The sequence below is a fragment of the Papaver somniferum genome, chromosome 11 (genome assembly GCF_003573695.1).
Source record: "Papaver somniferum cultivar HN1 chromosome 11, ASM357369v1, whole genome shotgun sequence".
In the NCBI taxonomy this organism is placed as follows: domain Eukaryota; kingdom Viridiplantae; phylum Streptophyta; class Magnoliopsida; order Ranunculales; family Papaveraceae; genus Papaver; species Papaver somniferum.
The window spans coordinates 118,645,458-118,654,140 of NC_039368.1; positions in this window are offsets into that span (position 1 = coordinate 118,645,458).

The following is an 8,683-nucleotide window of genomic DNA, read 5'->3' on the forward strand; positions in this document are numbered from 1 at the left end:
ATGGCAAGGTCAATAAGGGAAAGGGCCCCAAAGGAAAGATGGCTCGACATTCTGATTCACATCCCATGATCCATACCCATGTGGAAATAACACCTCTCGTGGAAGAGGATGTAAGGGACATAATCGAGGTCGAGGACGTAACGATCACTCTAATATTTGGCACAGAGAAGGAACTTCTGGCCATAGTGGTGGTGATTCTAAGTTCGAGAAAACACCCAAAAATCCCACTAACAAAAGGGTCGCAGATGAAAGTGCGCCTTTTTTTAGGTGTGGATCTACCAGACATTGGTATAAGCATTGCAAGGCTAGTGCCAGTGTAGCTGCGAACTACAAACAGTGCCGGGAAACTCTTGAACAAAAGGCTAACTATGTGGAAACCTCACAATCTCAGACTTCCTGGGCAATGAGGATTTTTCCCCAACAATGGATGTTCCTGATTTTGCTTGGGCTTAAGAATTTAGTTTCTTGTTTTATGGCTTGCTAGACTCTCTCTTTATGTTATCTTAGACTATCGTTTGTTTCATGGTTTAAGTAGGTGTTGTTGTTTCTAAACATTTTTTTACCATCTTTATGTTATGTGTATGAATTATCTATAAGTATTTATTTTCTATTATATAGAATTTTACTTTGTTTATGATAATCTATTGTTTAGCATATCAAATAGAATGGAAAGGACACCATTCTAGTAGGACATAAATCTCTAAAGAAAGTGAGATAAATTGTTCATTTTTATAAACATTCCTGCATAATGTACTTGTAGGAGTGTCTTACGGAGAAATATAATGTCTAGGTGATAGTGGAAGCACCACACTATCCAAAGAAATAGACAATTATTTGTCGATCTTACTCCTTATAATACATTTGTGACTACGATGATTGGATTATCACAAGTAATAATTGGGCGAGGTACTGCTCAATTCTTGTTGCCAAGCGACACAATGATTAAAGTCACAGAAGCTCTATATGCACCAAGAGCTCACCGCACTTTGTTTAGTTTCAAGGATATCCGTTCAAGTGGTTATCACTGGGAAACTCACTGTGAAAATGGAATTGAGTACATATATGTGACCTCTAGTGAATGCAGAAGGAAGCGCATCTTAGAGAAACTAATGAGTCACTCTAGTGGATTGTATATCACCACTATTAGGATTATTGAATCACATGTGGTTTCCAACGATGAACTGTTGGCCAGTGACTTATATAAGCTTTGGCACGATCGACTAAGGCACCCAGGTCGTGATATGATGGTCCGTGTTTTGAAGAACTCACACGGACATCCTTTCTTTAGAATGAAAAAGAAAATGGGACAAAAGATTGTGACAATGCAAAGTAACAATTTGCACTCTAAAGTAAATGATGCACATTTTATGCCTTCTAAAGTAAGAGAAGCGCAACCTTCGTCTTCAAAAGTAATTGAAGCGCACCCATTGTCCCATTCTTCTTCGCTATCCTTATCGAAAGCACATCGATCATTCTGCAAAGCTTGTTCTTTAGCAAAAAAAGGATTGATACCATCCTATGCTAAAGATACCAAACAAAATATTCCATTTTTGCAAAGAATACAAGGTTATATTTGTGGACCTATACATCCAGAATGCGGACCATTCAGGTATTTTATGGTTCTGGATAATGCTTTGACCCGTTGGTCACACGTTGCATTGTTGTCCAAAAGAAATGTTGCATTCACAAAGCTCCCAGCACAGATTATACGATTAAGGGATCACCACCCTGATTATCTAATCAAGTCTATCAAACTTGATAATGCTGAATTTCATCTAAAGGATATGATGATTTTTGTATGTCTAATGGAATTGACTTAGAGCATCCCGTACCCCATGTACACACCCAAAATGGTCTCGCAGAAGCTACCATTACAGATGATAGCTAGGGAATTGGTTATGCGTTCCAACCTGCCTATTACTGCCTAGGGGTACGCCATATTGCATGCATCATTACTTATTCGCTTTAGACCCACTGCTAACCAACCATTTTCTGCGTACCAGTTGGTAACTGGATATGAGCCTGACATTTCACATTTATGCATATTTGGTTGTGCCGTATATGTGCCTATTACGCCCCCACAACGTACTAAGATGGGTCCACAAAGACGATTAGGTATTTATGTTGGATATGAATCCCAAACAAATTATCCGCTACTTGGAACCTTTGACAGTCGATCTCTTTACCGCTAGATGCAGAGTATCACTTTGATGAGACAACCTTCCCGTCGTTAGGGGGAGGTATGGAGAAAGACGTCCAAAGGGAACGACAGGAATTGTCGTGGTGTGTTCCCACGTTGTCTCATCTTGATCCCCGCACTCCACAATGTGGGAGTGAAGTGAAAAGAATTATCAATATTATGAATGCGGCAGAATCTATTGCACGATGCATTTATTGATATCGCTAAAGTGACGAGATCACACATACCGACTGCAAGCATGCCTGCAAGGTTAAAAATCCTTAGTATAAGATATGCACCATAAACTAGGTGTTTCAACTACATTTTGTGGAAGTGTGGTTAAGGCCGTGGCTCCGAAAAGGAAGTTGGAGAGACCACCAGGTTCGACTAATGCTCCCCTAGAAAGGAAGTGGGTGAGTAAGGCACAATCTAATGTTTATATCATCCGCAATCATCTCATGATATTGTCTCTAAATATGTCCATGAATCATACTGGAGGACGCTCCGAAGTTTTTGATGATTCTAGAGTATAATGAAATCTTATTAGATTATGAGAATATGCGTGAGTCGATGGAAGGATCATGCATGGATGTTTATGATATAATTCATACATAATTTCTCCAAAAGTAGAGCACAATGAGATCGAACCATGCTCTATATTGATTAATCTCAAAAATAGCATATTTGGCCTTCGCAATCCAGGAAGAACTTAGTTCTTTGACAAATATACAGGTATTTGGTATGGTAGTGCTAACCCACCAAGTGTAAAGCCTGAGGGACATATAATATTATTTATCACAAACCGTAGTGAGAGGAATGAAGTCTTAAAGTAAAAAGATTCACCTTGTGGCGCGAGGTTTCTCACAAACCCCTGGATGTCTTATTTATTTGTAGTCAACATCATAATTTTATGCTAATTGTATGAGCTTGGCAGTTTTCATAAGGGCTTGAAATACAACTTATCGATGTGGTTACGTCATATCTATATGGGGATCTAGATATATAGATATTCATGAAAGTGCTAGATGGAATTTCATTGCCAAAATCAAGTAACTTTAAACCACGGAGTGCGTTTGCAATTCAGTTGAAACGCTCACTTTACGGATTAAGACAATCCGGGTGGGATGTGGTATACCTGTCTAAGTGATTATTTGATTGGTAAGGGATATACAAATAATGAATTGTGCCCCTGCGTGTTTATAAAGAAAACAAGTTCCGGATTTGCTATTATAGTTGTCTATGTCGACGACATGAATATAGTAGGTACTCTTGATGAACTAAGAGAAGCCGCAAGCTATTTGAAATCCGAATTTGAGATAAAAGATCTTGGGAAAACTCGAATGTGTCTAGGGCTTGAACCAGAACATCGAGCTTGTGGAATATTAATCCACTAGTCTGCATATGTCCATAAGATACTCAGGAAATTTAATATGGATAAAGTGCAGTCGGATAAGCACTCCCATGAATGGTTGAAATTTAGATGTACATAAAGATCCATTTCGTCCAAAGGAAGGTGACGAAGAGGTATTGGGAGAAGGATGTCCATATATAAGTGCAATAGGCGTATTATCGTACTTAGCACAATGTACTCGACCAGATATCTCATTATCAGTGAATTTGTTAGCTAGATATAGCTCAGCGCCAACGCAGCGTCATTGGAATAAAGAATATCTTTAGATACCTAAAGGGAACCATTGACTTGGGTTTGTTTTATCCCTACGAAGACGAAAGAAGAGATGCTAGTGTAATTGCGACTCCTTACACCGGAACCCCAAATAATGTTTTGGTTGGTTTTGCTGATGCTGGGTACCTCTCAGACCCACACAAAGGTTGATCACAAACTGGATACGTGTTCACTATCGCAAATACAGCTATAACCTGGAGATCGACCAAGCAAACCCTTGTGTCTACCTCCACGAACCACTCTGAGATCATTTCCCTATATGAGGCGGTTCGTTAGTGTATATGGTTAAGGTCTATCATTACACATATTCGAGGGACTTGTGGTTTGAGTTCTACCACTGAAGAGCCAACTTGCATTTATGAAGATAATGTAGCTTGCATCGAACAAATGAAGCAAGGGTACATTAAGGGTGATAATACGAAACATATATCACCGAAGTTCTTTTACAATCAGCAGCAACAATGTCTTCTAAACATTCAAGTCAGTAAAGTAAAATCTGACGAAAATGTGGCAGACTTATTTACTAAGTCATTACCTAAGGCCACATTTCAAAAACATGTGAGAAGTATAGGACTAAAGAAATTGTCTGAACTTCCCATGATCCCATAGGACTAAAGGAACTTTCCACTCCCATGAACGTATCGACTAAAGAAATTGTCCTACATCACATCTGATGGTATGTTGAACTCTTTTCCTTCACCGAGGTTACTTTTTCCCATTGGGTTTTGTTACTCAGAAAGGTTTGTAGTGAGACAACAATAATACCATAAATGCAAATCATGGGGAGATGTCGACATCAGGGGGAGCATCTAGCAATGCACTGATGACATCAAAGTGTGTTGTACTCTTTTCCTTCACCGAGGTTACTTTTTCCCACAGGGTTTTGTTACTCGACAAGGTTTTTAATGAGACAACAAAAACATTATTAATACAACTCTGGCTGAGGTTGTTCTTCTCCTTACGAATGTTCAGGTTTTTGTGCAAAATATTTTCGTGACACGGTTCCACAAAGGAGAAAAATCTTGAAAAACGACGCCATCTCAGAAGTTCAAATGTCTTTCTCCTTCGACCAGTTTTTCATCAACGAACGTTTTCTGGCAAGGTTTTGACAAAGCAATGAGTTTGTGGTGAGGGTCATCCAAGGGGAGTGTTATAGTAAAGTGGACACATGGTATGGATGACCACTCCTTGATGGCTAAGTGCATGGCACATTGGACACATGTCTTTAAGTTGGACACATGTCTTTATGTTGGACACATGTAGAACTAGTTTTATGCCACTAGACACATGTACCTCTTTCTCTTGTTCTTTACTACAAGTGTACTAACACAAGCTCTCCTCTTTCTTGTATTTATATGAGAATGATAAATGAATGAAACACTCTAATTCTCCTTCTCCTCTACTTTTGCTTCTATTATGTTTGTCTCCTATTTCCAATATACTTAAACAATTTCTTTATTATTATTATTTGTTTAGTTAGTTTTTAGTTTATTTTAATTTGTTTATTATTATTGTTGTCCTACTATAATACTTATGGGTCCAATGTAATATTTCGACTTATAAAGTCTTAACGTATAATAACTTTTTTGTTATAAAGTATGCTATGTTTTGTACTAAACTACTTATTCAAACTTAATGGAATATGATTTTTTTGCTATATTTTGTTTGCTGATGGTTTTTGTTCATTTTATGGAGTTAACCACTTGAGATTTTGTAAGATTTTATCCTTCATCAATTGTTATAAAGCTTGGAAAACAGTTACAATTTCGCTGTTAGACAAGCGACATATGATACATTTGCATAAGAAAAAAAGGTACTATTTTCAGAATTTCTTTTGTGAAACTTTTAGTATTTCGGAAAACATCTTTTTTATTATAAAATTAGCCATACTCAACGATAATTCCTAGGTCCGTCCCTGATCATATATACCTTCGCTTCGTTGCTATAGATGGTTATTATATATATATATATATGTCGTAGGACCGAAAATATGGTCAGATGCTATACTTTTACTTATAAGTCTTAACGTATAACAATTTTTTGTTTTAAAGTATGCTATCTTTTGTACTAAAATACCTATGCAAACTTAATGGAATATGATTTTTTTGCTATATTTGGTTTGCTGATGGGTTTTATTCATTTTATGGAGTTAACCACTTGAGATTTTATAAGGTTTTAGTGATTCTTGTTGCATCCTTGCATGTGCAGTGATGTGTAGTTCACCAATTGCTATAAAGCTTAGAAAACGGTTACGATCTCGTTGTTGGACAAGCGACATATGATTTGCATAAAAAAAGTACTACTTTCGGAATTTCTTTTGTGAAACTTTTAGTATCTCTAGAAACATTTTTTTTTATAAGTTTAGCCCTACCCAACGATAATTCCTAGGTTCATCCCTGATTTCAGAGATGTGGCGTTTGGTTTTTACCAAGGGAAAGAGATGGTGTTTGGTTTTTACCAAGGGAAAGTTCCAGTTCCATGCTTCGATAGTCCTACTTCTGTACTAATCCCTCAAGTTTTGGTGGGTGTGTAAACAGATGGCCAGTTCTGACACGAGATTTTTAGATTGCGGAAAATGGGTCATTTGTCCAAATATTTTTAAATCGCGGTTCAAATGGACGAGTAAAAATTAATATGGGTGAAATGGACAAAAAAATAGCAAGGATGAAACTGGATTTATCCTGGCTTAAACTTAAAAAATAGCAATGATGAAACTGGATACATCCTGTGTAAATTAAAAATAAGAAAAAGTATTTGAAAATTGGCAGGATGAAACCGGTTACATCCTGGCTATTTTTAAATTTTTAGTCATTTAAACAGTATCAAAATAATTTTTGGCCATTTAAACAGTATCAAAATCTAACTGTCAATTTCACCCAGAAATTGTAGATTTTGGTCTTATTAACCAATTTTGTGTTTAGATTGCAGGGTACACAATTGTGCATGAGTTCTAGCTATCATCCGCAAATAGATGGCCAGTCTGATGTTGTTACCTTTGTTGTTTCGCCGGTGACCACCCAGCATAGCTAATGTTCTCACTCTTTTGAAATGGATTTGGTGCAAGCTCAGTCTAGGATATGAAAAAGAATGCAGATTTAAAGAGAACTGGCGAAGAATTTGCAGGGATAGACTGATGAGAGAAAAAAAAAATACAGCCTAGTAATGCGACTGTCCCAACCTGACTGGCGCTGGCCAGAGAACAAGAGAAAGCTGAGAAATATAGCCTAGTTTTTATTTTCTTTTTTTTTTAAAAAACAGAAATTCATTAATATAAAGTTCCAAGTCTTTGTCTAACAGATTCCTATATAAAGACCGGAGGGACATCTCGATTTTTGAAGCAAAAATTAACCTTCCCATTAGACACTATACCATTTTTTTCTTTTGTAATGTTGCTTCAATCCTTTATGGATAATGCTTTCGGTTGGTCATCTTTTTTCTTGTTATCCTCGACATTAAAATCAGAGTTAAGTTTGACCAAGCTCTTGACATACTTATAGACAAGTGATCGTAACATTTAATCGTCAAAATTCTTATACATCTTCAAACTCGTAGCGGTTCGTTTCTCTGGGTCATATAACACCAAGGCCGCTGTCTCGAAATAGTCGTAGTGAACCTCAAGTAGAATCTCGCCATTTTTTAGACACTCAATCCTCCTCAGGTACATAAATGTTTCAGATTCAAGTAGTAATATCAGGTCCGGTATGCTGTATACTTTTGTCCACGATTCTCTCATTCCATAATCCTTCATTACCCATACTTCGGAAGCAGCGGAATTACTATAAAGAATGCAAATACACCCGTCCAACACATCAAGATGTTTACGGTTTCCAAATTTCTTCACATCAAAGTATTCCGGTTGCGGAATTTCAATGCCATATTGGCGCAGCGTATCAACGGTAATTCAGCTCAATCTAGAAATTTAGGTTAAAATTTCTAGAGACCTGACTTCTTGAATCGAAGAGTTGAATCAAATTCGATGCAAGGCTCTTGAATTGATGACAGAATCAAATCAATGCAAGGCTTTAGAGAAAACTCTAGTTTATTATCTCTTAAACTGAATGAATAAAACTATTTTACAATCCCTTATTTATATTAACCTATCTTTCCTAAAAATCGAACATCTAAAAAAAAGAAATTATAAAAGAAAAGGAAATCTAAAAAAAAAGACCAAAATTAGGAAAGGTATCAAGATGCTGCATCAGGTCCCGCCGGGGTAGAAGGATTCGACCACGAATCTGGAACTGGGTCTGGTGGAACAAAACGTGATAAATAACGAACATTGAAGACATCCGAAGTGTTGATGTTTGCTGGAAGTTGTAGGCGATAAGCATTGTCATTAATTCGTTCCACAACTGTGAGAGGACCTATTTTCTTTGCCTTGAGTTTATTATAAGCATGAGCCGGCATTCGATCTTTAGTGAGAAATACCCAAACTTGATCACCTACTTCGAAGAGAACACGACGGCGACGAGAATCAGACGCAGCTTTGTACTTTGAGGAGGATGACTCGAGATTGGTAATAACCTGCGTATGAATCTTATGAATGTTGTCTACAAAATCATCAGCTACACCATGAAGACGTGTACGGTCTGGAAGAGTAGATAAATCCAAAGGACCACGAGGGAGAAGACCATAAACGACCTGAAATGGACTGAACCCCGAACTTCTATTTAGTGAATGATTATGAGCAAACTCTGCTTGAGGAAGTTTTGAATCCCAAGTTTTAATAGAATCACCCACAAGGCAGCGAAGCAAATTCCCCAAAGATCTATTGGTCACTTCTGTTTGACCGTCCGTTTGAGGATGATAAGCGGAGCTCA